The sequence below is a fragment of the Bidens hawaiensis genome, unplaced genomic scaffold (genome assembly GCF_021521415.1).
Source record: "Bidens hawaiensis isolate Kalapana, Puna unplaced genomic scaffold, B.hawaiensis_p1.1 tig00055729_1, whole genome shotgun sequence".
Lineage (NCBI taxonomy): Eukaryota > Viridiplantae > Streptophyta > Magnoliopsida > Asterales > Asteraceae > Bidens > Bidens hawaiensis.
This window is the reverse complement of record NW_027500035.1, coordinates 46,434-61,234: the sequence shown is the minus strand read 5'-3', so window position 1 is coordinate 61,234 and position 14,801 is coordinate 46,434. Positions and strand designations below refer to the sequence as shown.

Here is a 14,801-nt window from a genome sequence, read left to right as displayed (position 1 = left end):
GAAATGATATATTCATAAATCATATATGAAGCTATTAAAATATTACTATTTTGTGCATTTTATTTTTAGCATATATATATATATATATATATATATATATATATATATATATATCATAATTTAAGTCTAATTTGAATTAGAAAAGAAATTTGGTCCATCCAACAATTTTATTCACATAATTAATCACACATTCTTACCTTATATAATAACTTAATACATTTTCAAAAGACATCTCGTGCACTTCTCAAGCTTCAAATTGATATAATATACCAAAACATAATTACACTATAACTAATTAACTATAATATAATTTCATTCACACCTATGTCAAACAAGTAGAAATCTTACTTTATACGCGCACCGACGCGATTGAGTAACTATAAAATGTTACGCAAGAATAAACGTTTAAATTTTCAATTACATGAAAAGTCTATTGGTATCAAGTTGAGTTGTCTCATATACTGGTAACTCTTCTCGATACCCATGCATTCCAGTAACGGAAAGATTATCAAGCTCGAACAGATCCGAGCTTGAATCACTCTCGCCAGCATCACTTAAGTTTTCATATCCACATTCAACCTTCTTCTGATAACTCTTCAACAAATTCCTTGCAGCTTCCGAAATATGCCGGTTTTTAGCTTTATCACTCAAATTGAGTTTAACCTCTTTGTTGCTCTTTAAATTTATTTCTTCTTTGTGCAGTGACTTGTGTTCGTCCACCGGATAAAATGTTACCGACCTTTTAACCCCGTTGCTCAATTTGCCTCTAGACGATGAAGTGTTGCTTAAACATGACCTCGAGAACGAAGACACTGACGAACACGTGGACGCGTTCGCAGACTTTGACTTTCTGTCTAAATGACTCCTGGCTGCCTCCGTATAACTGCCACCAGTTACGGAGGCAGATGAGCCATTCTTTTTCTTATTAGTAAAGAGTGAATTTAAAAAAGCAGCTAGCCGACCTCCTGAAGAGATCGGCTGCTTCACCTTCTTTAAATCACTATATATCTTCAAAGCCTTTGATTTCGTCTTAACGAATTTACCTTTACGTTGCATATCGTTTTGCTTATCCACCGCCGTACGGATAGGCCTAGGCTTAACCTGTACGCCGTATACCGACTCAATATCTGAAGAAGAAGAAGAAGAAGAAGAAGAAGAAGAAGAAGTAGAACTCGAGTTGAGGCAAAACGATGTGTATCGCATTGAGTTTGTTTCGAGATCGGCTGCAGAGCGTCTTCCAGTTACGGGTTTTTGGCAGGTTTTGTTGTCGATCCATTTGTGGATCAAATAAGCATGTCGATCATCATCATCATGAGCATCTTCAAAACATGTATTTCGAGACTTGTTGATCTGTTTTTTACGTGTGGGTTGTTGTTATTCGTCGATGGAGCGGTAGATCTCATCGAGTAAAGAGGAAGAGAAGGAAGGAATGTCTTTGAACCTTTTGGAAGCAGAATCCATGGGATCAATATTATTCTAGAGCTCCAGAAGTGTTAATTAGAATGATGAAAAAGAAGTGTTATTGCATTTTCAAGCAAAATGATTAGAGTGAAGTGGAAAACAGGGGCGTTTGCGTTTGCGTTTGCGTTTGCGTTTGCGTTTGCGTTTGGGTTTGAGTTTGAGTTTGGTTCTCTCTTTGTTACGCTTCCTTCCTTTATAAAGAAGAGGTTGGTTGGGTCATGGGTGTACTTCTTACCATCATGCCAATGCTTAGCTTTCAAACACCTCACATTTTTCTTTTTATATTACATTGCTTTGTAGTAATTATTATACATTATATTTTACTCATATATAATTAAAGGAAAATCATATAAATTAAAAGGGTAAAGGTTTTATGTATCACCAAGAAATACTTTCCTTCTAAGTAGAATGAAAAAAAAGCACTCCCTCCGTTTCATTATAGGTGTCATATTTTGACTTTCCAAGTCTTTCTTTTGCAACTTTAACCGTAAATATTTTTGTTCGTGTCATTTAATACTTGATGAAAATTATATCAATGTAAAATATATTTAAAACCCAATCCATTCATATATTTTACATCAAGTATTATATAACACAAACAAAAATATTGTCGGACAAAGTTAAACAAGAAATACTTGAAAAATCAAACTATGACACTTATAATGGGACAGAGGAAGTAGTATTTATTGATTTTATATTAAATGTTTCTTATTGCACAAGTTCTCCATGTGAAGTTATGGATCCCTGTATTGGATATTTTTTTATTAAAAATATATAAATGTAAAAAATAAAATAAAAATAGTTATAGATGAAAAAGTCATTTTTATTTACTTTTATTTACATGTATTAATAAATGAAATTAGTTAACGTTAAAAAAAATATTTGGACAACTTTGTCTTTATTATAGTTATATAATGATATATTTGTTTAAGAGTTTTTCTTTTTATATATATATATATATACAAAACGTGTATGATGGTTAATGGAAAATGGGTGTGTTTGCATCTTGATAAGGTTCTCGTCAAAGCGTTTATGTGAAATGAGTCTTGGACACTTGGTTATAAGGAGTTTAGGCAAAAGTAGATTCAATTTCAAGTTGAAACAAGTCGGTTTTTAGAAAGAATTAAACTATGAAGTTGCTCCTGTGTTTACTTTTATGGCGGCTAGTGGCGACGTTTATTGACAGTGACAACAATGACAATAAACAGGTGCTATAAGAGTGAAATTTTGATCTTTATATTCTAATTTGAGTATACCAAAGTTGAACGATATACATTATATAACTTGAAAAGACTCGATTGACCGAATAAGATGTTATTTAAACCCATACTCAAATGATCCAAAGGAAATGATACCTCGTCTTTAAAAAAATTAAAAAGAAAAAGAAAAAGCAAATCAACCTCTTCTTGAGAAACGGATGCATGGTTGTGATATGAGAGGTTTGACTACGATAAAAAAATTTCAAGAGGCCGTTGGTGATGTTGAAAATTGAAATAGATTTCGCATACCTTTGGGCTGTTTTGAATTATTTCGCTCACTTGACTAATTATTTTTCAAATAAATAAATTTAAAACCATTTTATCTTCAAACAAACAAATATATGTAAAATTTGTGATGATGTATGCTAGTGTCCAAGAACATGGGGATAAATGAAGGTAGAGCATTCCAAATATGTGGGATAAAAGACACCTTGCTTGCTATGCTCAACAAAATCTATAAAAAAACATAAATGAAGGTAGAGCATTCCAAATATGTGGGATAAAAGACACCTTGCTTGCTATGCTCAACAAAATCTATAAAAAAACTTACTTTATTTATGCCAATCAACTTGTGTGTAAATACACGTGCAATCACTCTTAAATATGAAAATAAATAAGGGATAGTTGTTACCCAGAAATCCTTCGTATATTTTTTGGTATATATATCCAATAAATTTATGGAGAACCAATAAAATCAGGGTCGTAAGTTATCCTATGTCCGTTAGCATTGAACTAGTAACAATATATTTTTATTGTTATTTGTGACTTGTTTTAGTGATATAGAGAGTCTAATGGATCGGTATAATCAGACCAAGTAAAGTTGATTAATATAATTAGCTTCAAGTTATGAATAAAAGATTGAATGATTTGATTCAATACTTATATTGAGTTGTACTATTTGTGAAGGGAGAACGACTGGCAATACTAACTAATGACGGGGTAGTCTAAGGAATTGATAAAATGACTTTCACACATTAACGTTAACAAGGTTAGAAGGTTAAAAAGTTCGTTTCCCGCCCAATTTAGGTTAACAAGTACGTGAACAGTAAGCACGTGCAACAGTACCACATCAAATCACTGTTCACATCATTGTTCCCTCTGAACAACGGACATGCTCAGAAAAAGTAATATTATTATAATAGTTAACCAACGGTCAAAAGCTTCCCGCCCATAAAAGGTCAACCCTCTACCAAACCAGAGGCTAACTAGTTTATCCATAGGACAAAAGGCTTAGATCTCCCTCTATAAAGAGTGTAAGCCCAGCCGTTAGAAGACACCAGATTAAGGAGTTAACATATACTCTCTAATCTTCTCTTCTTTCTTGAGAAACTTGCATTTTGCTAGTTTCTTTCTTACTTCAAGAACATCATAGTTTCACCAAGAACTTCATCTAAAAACCGTTTCTGATCATCATGGTCTTGGACCTTCGGTGAACTATAACAAATAACAACAAACTAGTGAACCTCTCCCTACGTTTTGCAAACGTAGAGGGACACCACGACCTTCGTTAGGTTAACCTGAACCCTTGAAGCTTGTTAGCCTAACCAGTCTATTCACTATCATTGGTCTTATAATTGTTGTAGCAACAAGTTGGCGCCACCGTGGGGCTACGCCGCTTACTTTATCTTAAAGACCAGTAGTGTAGCTCCATATTCATCAAAATCATCATGTCGGAAGGTGAATCTCCTGATGAAGCCAACCAAGTGTCAAGAACACCGACGCCAAGTACCAGCCAACAAACTCCGGCGGCAACCACATCTTTTTCCACCCCGGGAGGTACTCCGACAGAACCGTTGTTCCTCGAATTTTCACCTTTTCGAACTCCAACCCCTTCACGATCCGGAGTTCCTTCTCCTCACGCAGGAGTCACAAATACCCCGGAGCGTGTCGACATGCCGTTGGAAGGAGTGTCACGGCATTTCTTACAACTAAAACATCTTCTTAACCAACATGTGAGCCAAGAAAGAGAAAAGGGGATAAGAATAAGGCAGGAGTATGACGATCTAGAACCCTCACTGTCACTCGGACGTCCACCTTCCCCTTTAACCAGCTCACAACCGGCTGTTTTTCATTTAGAAGCTGGTCCAAGTGTAACCTACCAAACTTTTAACCCAGCTCTGTATACCTACGGGAGGCCAAGCCCAACGGCCTTCCCCTTGTTTGCTTCACAACCCCTTGGGCACGAGACCACTCTCGATCAAATATGGCAGTCACCAGCTTCAAGTGTTCCTCCTACAGCCACTACATGGGAACAGACCATGACGGTCTTGCCCTTGGCTCGGAGTGCAGCAATAAGCACCCCTATGGGAACAAACCAAATGGCAGCAACTCTTGAAAGCCTTCAAGGCTTTAACCTCATGCCTCAGATGATGGCTCAAATGATGGCACACTTCCCTTGGACCCAGCTCATCAACCAATCGCTGGGTACTCACCAAGGAACGACGAGTCATAATCTCACTAAAATGGTAGAAGAAGACCTTGCAAAGCCTTACAAGCCCAGAACATGTCTTGTTTCTCTCAACAAATCACTGATTATGACTCTCAAACGAAAATCAAGATGCCACCCCATATAAAAACATATGATGGGACCGAAGATCCCGAAGACCACCTCCAGGTCTTCACTAGTGCGGCCAGAATTGAAAAATGGTCCCACGCTGAATGTTGTTTGATGTTCATGCAAACACTAGTCGGATCAGCCAGGATATGGTTCAACGACCTTCCTGCCCAAAGCGTTCGAAGCTTCGATGATCTGAGCAAAGGATTCTTGGCCAACTTTTCACAACAAAGAAGGTACGTCAAGGACGCCATGGTCATTTTTCAAATAAAACAAAAAGATGATGAGAACCTTCGAGATTTCATCGAAAGGTACAAAAAAGAAGGGTTGACATATGTGGGGCCGACGAAAAAATGAGGGTGGCAGGCTTCATGAACACCATCACCTCCAAGTACCTCACAAGGGACTTTAACAAGTTCCTGCCTAAAACCCTTGAAGAAGCTCTCGAACGAGCTGAAGCTCATATCCGAGGAGAAAAGGCTGTTGATTTCAAAGAGCAGAGAAAAAGAGCTCCTAGTTGGCGATGCAACAGCCCCAACCGAAAGAGAGGGAACTTCAGTCCCTATGATAGACATCCAAGAAGCTCATATCAACGAAGGCCTGAAGGTCGGAACCTTCCAAGCAGGGAAAAGACTGTAAACTTCACGGCCTTAACCAAAACCTCTCAGGAGATCCTTGCCACCGAAGAAGTGAAACACAACTTCCGACCTCCTCGAACCTTGCCCAAAAGCAAGAAAAACGAAAACTCCACCCAGTTTTGTGAGTTTCACGAAGAAAAAGGTCACCACACAAACGATTGCTTTTAACTCAAGAGAAGAATTGAGGAAGCTGTCTGGAGAATTGGCCCATGTGGTAAAAGGGGTCAAAGACAAGATGGCCAAAAGAAAAGGCAAAGAGGTGAATATGGTGAATATAGACCAAGGTGTTCTCCACAAACGACAACGCTTGGGAGCTTCAATGTGTCTGCTTCCCACCGCCTCAAGGTGACTTACTCTCAAACCCTTTGACGGTAGAAGCGAACATGGGAACACTCAAAACAAGCAAGGCCTACATAGACACAGGGGCGGCCACAGAGATATTATACGAAAGATTCTTCAACTATGTAAGTAAGGAAGAACGTTCAAGGCTTCAACCCTCCTGGTCATCTATAAAAGGTATCGCTGACATACCCTTGAAGCCTTTGGGCCAACTAACCGTTGATGTTTGTTTTAGTGAAGGCACGATAAAGAAAACCAAACGACTCACTTTTGTGGTTATCAACATACCTTCCAACTATGATGTAATCATAGGAAGGCCAGGACAATGTGCATTCAACATGGCTATCTCGGTTGGTCAAGGTGCCGTAAAGTTTCCCACCGACAGGGGAATTGCAACCCTTCAACCCACCCAAGGGGTCTACACGGTTGAAGGGGAAAGTTCAAGAATCGAAGACAAGGAACAAGGCTTGATCATAAACCCAAAGTATCTTGAACAAAAGGTACAGGTAAACACAAGCTTTCCAAAGAAACTCTCTCACACCTTGAGAAGCTGTTGGTACAACGATGTCTTTGCTTGGTTCCCAGAAGACATGACCGGCATCCCTCGAAGCATTGCAGAGCATGAGCTAAAAATACCCCCTGATGTCAAGCATGTTGTCCAAAAGAAATGGAGCCTGTCTCCTGAACGAAGCTTGGCAGCATGCCAAGAGGTTGAAAAGCTTGTACTAGCTGGAATACTACGTGAAGTCAAATATCAATCTTGGGTGGCTAATCCAGTCATGGTTTGAAAACCTGACAAGTCTTGGAGGATGTGAATCGACTTCAAAGACTTGAACAAGGCATGCCCGAAGGATTGCTATCTTTTACCCGAAATGGACCTCAAGGTTGACTCCTTAACCGGCCATCCCTTTAAGTTTTTTCTAGACGCTTACAAGGGTTATCATCAAATTCTCATGAAAGTGGAAGATGAAGAAAAAAACTGCATTCCACACGGACAAGGGTATTTTTTGTTATCAAAAGATGCCTTTTGGCCTACGAAATGCCGGGGCAACCTATCAACGTTTGATTGACAAAGCATTTGCCAGCCAAATTAGCAGAAACCTGGAAGCTTATGTCGATGATCTGGTAATCAAAAGCAAGACCGTGCATCAAATGCTTGATGACATACAAGAAACCTTCTAAAACCTAAGGAAGATCAACATGAAACTCAATCCCGGAAAATGTTCATTCGGGTTCGAAGAAGGCAAGTTTTTGGGACACATCGTGGGGAAACAAAGCATAAAAGCCAATCCCAACAAGGTCTGGGATGTTCTTGAAACCAAATCTCCACAAAGCAAAAAAGAAGTGGAAAGTCTGAATGGAAGGCTTGCAGCCTTGAAGCGTTTTACCTCCAAGCTCGCTGAGAAATCCCTCCCCTTTTTTAAAACACTAAAGGGTTGCACCAATAAGAAAGATTTCAAATGGACGGAAGAAGCGGAAGAAGCTTTCAATCAAATGAAGCAACACTTGGCTTCACTTCCAGCTATTGCAGCCCCTGAAACAGGAGAACTGATTTCTGTCTATCTCGTATTCGCTGAAGAAGCATTAAGCGCGGTTCTAACCATCGAACGAGACAAAGTTCGGGTACCCGTTTATTTCTATAGTAAAACGCTAAAACTGGCAGAGATCAAATATCCCCCTTTGAAAAAACTTGCTCTGGCCTTAATTCAAACGACCAGAAGGCTTCGAATGTACTTTCAAGCACACCCTATACAAGTGGTCACTGACCAACCTATCAAGAGTGTGCTTGAAAAACCAGAAAATTCAAGCCGATTGGCCAAATGGGCTGTGGAGCTAGGTGAGCATAACATCACCTATGTTCCAAGAAAAGCTGTCAAAGCCCAAGTCTTGACGGATTTCATTGTAGAAATCCCAAAACAAGTAGTTCCTGAAATACATACAACTGCTACTGAACCTTCTGATCCTGAAGCCTGGAAGCTTTTTACCGATGGAGCTTCCAGCATTGAAGGGTCAGGAGCTGGGCTCATTTTAATCAACCCCGTAGGGTTAGAATTTACATATGCTCTCCGACTTGAATTTCAGACCACCAACAATGAAGCTGAATACGAAGCATTGATCGCCGGTCTAAAAATTGCCAAAGAGATGAAGATCCAAAAGCTACAAGTCTTCACAGACTCGTTGCTTGTTTCAAGTCAAGTCAATGATAGCTATGTAGCAAAAGAGCCCAACATGAAGAAGTATCGTGAAAAGGCAAAAGAGTTGATGGCCACGTTTCAAGAGTGCACTATTAAGCAAGTCCCAAGATCACAAAACAAAAGAGCCGATGCTCTGAGCAAACTGGCATCCCTCACATTTGCACACCTCACCAAGAAAGTTTTGGTTGAAGTGTTGAAACTCCTTCAACCCAAGAATTGGAGGTTCAAGATGTAATCACTGAAGAAGGTCCCAATTGGATGACTTCCATAGAAAAGTTCCTCAAAAATGGTGAGTTACCTATGGACCAGGCAGAGGCTGAAAGGGTTCGAATCAAGTCCCGACAGTATGTGTTACAAGGAGAAACCCTTTATAAAAAGGCTTACCTTGCACCACTACTAAGATGTGTGGGCCCTGAACAAAGTCAATATCTAGTCAAAGAGGTTCACGAGGGGATATGTGGAGCTCATTTTGGGCCAAGAACGGTGGTTGCAAAATTGATGAACCTTGGATACTTCTGGCCCACGATGAACCGAGATGCAACATAACAACTTAAAATATGTGAAGCTTGTCAAATTCATGCACCGGTTCCCAAAAGCCCCAAACACGATCTAGTCCCCATCTCCTCGGCTTGGCCATTCCACAAGTGGGGAATGGATATCGTTAGTCCATTTCCACCAGCCAAGGGTAGGGTAAAAATTTTGTTAGTAGCCGTTGACTACTTCACCAAGTGGCCTGAAGTCAAACCACTTGCAAAAATAACGGGAAAACAAGTTATCGACTTTGTATGGGAAAGCATCATTTGTCGCTATGGGCTGCCAGGAGTGTTGGTCACGGATAATGGGAAGCAATATGCCGAGAAGCCTTTTAGCATATGGTGCAAAGAATTCAGAATCACTCAAGTATTCAGCTCAGTTGCATACCCACAATCCAATGGCCAAGTCGAAAGAACAAACAGAACCATTGTGGACGGAATTAAAGCAAGGCTGGGAAGACATAAAAACAATTGGCTTGAAGAACTCCCAAATGTTCTATGGGCAATAAGAACAACCGAAAAAACAAGCCACAAACAAACACCTTACAGCCTAGTGTTCGGATCAGAAGCTGTTATCCCAGCAGAAGTTGGAGTTGTAACTCAAAGAACACTCAACATGGATCTCGAATCAAACAACAATGAGACCATGTTGAATTTGAAACTCCTTGAAGAAATTCGAGACCAAGCCGCAGTACAAGAGGCTAAGTACAAGCAAAAAATGGAAGCTTATTACAACGCAAGAGTGAAACATGAACGTTTCAGACCATGAGATCTTGTACTCCGAAACAACGAGGCCAGCAAAAAATAAAACCAAAGAAAACTCGGCCCAAAGTGGGAAAGACCATACACAAACCTTGAAGCTCACAAGGGTGGATCCTACAAACTGGCCGACGCAGAAGGCAAAAAGCTTCCAAGGCACTGGAACGGAAAAACCCTTAAAAGGTTCCATGCCTAGTCAAGATCCTAAAATGTATTTCAAGAGATGTATAGATCTCCTTTTTGTAAACAACAACCTCTTGAATGAATGATGAAGTCTTTATCATAACTTTTCTTTACTATCCTATAATCAGGTTGAGAGCCTAGCAAGAAACTCCATGGCAAGGGCTATGTAAGGGGATGAGATCCCAGGCCACATCGCTCAATAGGTTCAAGGGTTAAATGAACCTATATAAGGGGTGAGTTCCTATATCAATCCAACTCCATGAGACTTAGAAAATTTTTCAAAACTTGTCTCATAAACGGGTCTGAACAGCCTACATCAATTCGTTCCTTAAGCTTTGAAAAAGTTTACGAAACAAATAAACACTAAGTAATGATACAAAGGATAGCCAACATGTGCTTTTTACCTAATGAAGCCTTGAAGCTAAAGTGACAGCAGCACTAAAACTTCTTAAGGAAAATTAGCTAAAAACACATCAAACTAGCAAGACAAGCAACCAAAACACAAAACAAAGGACACTACGATTCATAAAAAAGACCTTTTAAGGCCATAACTAGCATCATCCATGATAAGCCATTCAGGCTAAACAAAGGAAATCACAAGGATTCCCATAAGAATGTTCAAACGGCCAAAAAGGCCAACCACAACCATAAAAGCAGAAACCTTAAGGGTTTCATGTTGAACCTAAATTGTTTAAGATACATAACATTGTTTAAGAACGCTAAGAAAGCTACGAATCAACTGTTTAAACACCAGCAACAGGCTTTGAAGTGCTAGCCTCACCACCCTTACCTTTCTTCAACTTCTTCACTTCTGGGCCACTACCAGCAACGGCTGAACCTAAATTGTTTTGAAGCAACGAAAAGAGGTTTACCAAAGCAAGATGAAACATCACCCACATAGCGGTAAGTAAGCCTTTCCATCACACGAACAGAGTCTGAGAAGAGCTTGGAAGCTTCACGGTTGAACATAGGCGATTGCTCCATAGGTTGACCAGCTTCGTGGTGTTTGAAGCCAGCAACAAAGCCCAAATGCTTCCCATAGTTCAATAGCTTCAGTAGCTTCGTGTAAACATCGCCCAACACCGAGTTAAATTCAGTAGAATGAAGCAGGTAAGTCACAACCTGATGAAATCCATGCTCAATTAACCACCAGTTTTCGTAAGTAGCCTGGGTGACTAAAGCCTTCAAGCCCTCTTTCTCCATGTCAAAGGCTTTCCTCTGAACCTCAAAGGCTTCCGTATCAGCTTCCAACTTAGCTCTATCAGCTTCCATCACTTTCTTTAACCCGGCTATCTCAACCTCGTGGCCACGGGATAGCTCATCGATCTTCTTCACATAACCCTCCTCCTTCTTTGAAAAACCGTCAACCTCCTTCTTCATAACTGTCATAGAAGCTTTCATCTTTTCCTTCTTCTTGGAAAACTCCTCATACTCTTGCATTCCCTTTCGAAAACGAGTAACGCCCTCAGCCAAAAGGGCAGAAAGGTTGCAAGAACTAAGGATTAACCTTGAAAGCATGGCATCACCCTCCATCTCAGAAATAGTGTTACGAACCCCAGGAGGAGCAAAGTTAGCGGATCTTTAAAGCTGTCCCAACCTTAACATTCCACTCAGGCACATAAACCTCATCCCCACTTAACCCTTGAACCATAGCCATCGCAACCTTCTTACCAGTTGATTTCTTCTTCTTGGAAATAACCAAATCCTGCTCCTTTTCTCCCTCCATACTTGGACCTTGATCTTCAGTAACTTGAACATCATCACTAATATCGACCGGTTCATGAGAAGATAATGGGCTAGAAGACTTCAACAAACGCCGTGTGGAACGGCGAGTAGAAGCATTAGGAGCAGCAGCTTTGGTAAAACCCTTAACGTTCGGAACTCCCACATACCCAGAACCTTCGAACCTACCCTCTTTCCCTCGAACCACAACATCTTCCCCGGCAGTAGCCGCAACATCCGTAAACCCAACATCCGAAGTATCGTCACTCTTCAAAAATTCCAAAGCCGACATAACTAAAAAACAAAACAAATCTATAAATAGGCATACGAGAAAAACAAAACAAGTGCAGGATAAACAAACGCATACCCTTATCATCCCTCATAAGCACGGGATCCCTATTAGGCTTATCCCACAATTTGCTAATTCCTAACAAAACAAGAAGATGTTCAGGAAGAGGACGAAGACGTGATGGACACTTCCTAATCGACTTCAAAAACGCATCATTCAACTCCGATTCAGCCGGCTCCGGTTCGTTTAAAACAGCCTAGGGTCGTCTCCAAACAGGTTTAAAAGGAAGAATGGAATCGGAAACAAAGAAAAAACGGTCCTTCCATGAACCAAGGGTCGTAACCGTCGAAGAAATTAAACATGTATCAACCTGAGTATGTTCAAATGTGTACCAACCGCCGTTCTTCGCTAAACGAAAGAAATGGCGAAAACACAAAAGCGACGAGTCATACCCTAAAGCCCTACACAAAACCTCAAAATGCAAAACCCTAGCAAGCCCTAAGGGGTGAATCTGACCAAAATACACGCGATAGTATTCCTACACATTCAAAACGAAAACCGAAAACGGATGGCGGAGATTCGAGAACTCAAAATGCCGACAATAAAGAGCAACGAAACCCGCCGGACAACGATCGAACGGCGTGTCGGCCGGCGGAGCAATCGGTTTAAGTCCTAAGCCTATACCCCATTTCAAGACAAAATGATTCGACTTCCTCTTGGGTTAATCGAGAAAAACTGACCGATAGATCCTTACGAGCACCCATTAAATCGAAAGAAAAAGTAAGGATTGGAACTAACCTAGTGGAAATCGAAAGAAACTTGATGAATATGTTTAGAGAGTATTGGGGAAGCATAAAGGAAAAAACTGAAAAAATGAATAGTTATTGCTATTGATTGGAGCAGTTATTGGGAACTGCAACATGCAGTAACCATCACATCAACTGTCCTGTCAGAAATTCAAAAAATAACCAAAACCGTTCAAAGCCTCGAAGCATTTAAGCAATAACAAAATATGTGCAAAAGTCAGAAGCCCTTGAGCCTACTTCTCAAACACCTCTGACGTGGGGGGGGGGGGCTGATGACGGGGGTAGCCCAAGGAATTGATAAAATGGATTTCACACAATAACGCTAAAAAGGTTAGAAGGTTAAAAGGTTCGTTTCCCGCCCAATTTAGGTTAACAAGTACGTGAACAGTAAGCACGTGCAACAGTACCACGTCAAATCACATCACTGTTCCCTCTGAACAAGGGACATGCTCAGAAAAGGTAATATTATTATAATAGTTAACCAACGGTCAAAAGCTTCCCGCCCATAACAGGTCAACCCTCTACCAAACCAGAGGCTAACTAGTTTATCCATAGGACAAAAGGCTTAGATCTCCCTCTATATAAAGAGTGTAAGCCCAGCCATTAGAAGACACCAGATTAAGGAGTTAACATATACTCTCTAATCTTCTCTTCTTTCTTGAGAAACTTGCATTTTGCTAGTTTCTTTCTTACTTCAAGAACATCATAGTTTCACCAAGAACTTCATCCAAAAACCGTTTCTGAACATCACGGTCTTGGACCTTCGGTGAACTATAACAAATAACAACAAACTAGTGAACCTCTCTCTACGTTTTGCAAACGTAGAGGGACACCACGACCTTCGTTAGGTTAACCTGAACCCTTGAAGCTTGTTAGCCTAACCAGTCTATTCACTATCATTGGTCTTATAATTGTTGTAGCAACACTAACTATGATAACTATTTACACTTAGTGAAATAAATAGAGGTAAAATGTAAGAAATTATATATCCAGTTATAACTTATGGGACAGATTTCAGTGAGAAAGTTATATATTGATTACATGCTTAAAATTAAATTTTGTGTCTTATAGAGTTTGTTAACAGTTGCATAGAGATAGAGTTGTCTTTCGATTTATAAGGGTTTAAAGCTATATGTTTGTGTTTAGACCTTTTTGTATAAATTTGCTAAACGTGGGGTTAACATAGATGATAATAAGATACTAAATATATTAACATATATCAGACTATTTGGCTATCCGGTTAGTGAGTGGGAGGGGAATTGATGGTCTTAACATGTACTAGCGCGTAAAAGCAAAACATATATTGAAATGGCAAACCCCTCCATATTGACCTGTTAATGGAATTTAGCTTTGAGCTTTATCCACAAACAACTTCGTATTAATGTCTTTGATTACTTTTGTCTAGTGATTAGCTTTGTCGAAAGCTAAAGCATAGCAAGCCTTTCACATATGCCCAACATGCACGCTTAAATGGTTTTTCATACGTTTCTGGTCAGTCTGACCATGTTTTCTAGCATTGATTTATCTATATGCCCATTGAAATTAAAGCATTTATCTTTGTTTAGGAGCCCAAAGTATAATTACTATTCCATTTGCATACTCTTTAATGATGTTAAAACGCACGTTTGTGTTTAAGTTAAAGGGGCATGTTAAGGTGTCACATAGGCAAAGCGGCGTTAAATAACCCACCCTTTAACAATGGTGTACTAGTATTAACTTGGGTTTGTTAAAGTTCCACCATCATCCAAGCTAGTAACTTTTCTTCCTCCTTCATGCTCATTAAAGCAATGGTGAGAAGTGTCGGCGACCGCATAGTGGTTTTGGGGCCCTCCTTTGTTGACTTGGCGGCCGGTTGGCGTCCCTTCATGGCACCACTACACACAGTCTAAATACTTAGTTATTTAGATTAACTTTATAAGTTACATACTTGTTGACTAACTTTATTATCACTATCCTATCGAATCAGGAAAATAATTTCATGTAAAACTATAGGTTTAGTTAGAAAAATAGTTACAAACTTTTTAAAAAGAAATTAATTTATGAATAGAAAAAGGTAAGTTGAT

General features: G+C 39.7%; 1 pseudogene; it reads right to left on the bottom strand.

Moving 5' to 3' along the window:
• Positions 1 to 323: 323 nt before the first annotated feature.
• LOC143601135 (protein BIG GRAIN 1-like A) lies at positions 324 to 1,461 on the bottom strand (annotated as a pseudogene).
• Between the last annotated feature and the right edge of the window lie 13,340 nt (positions 1,462 to 14,801).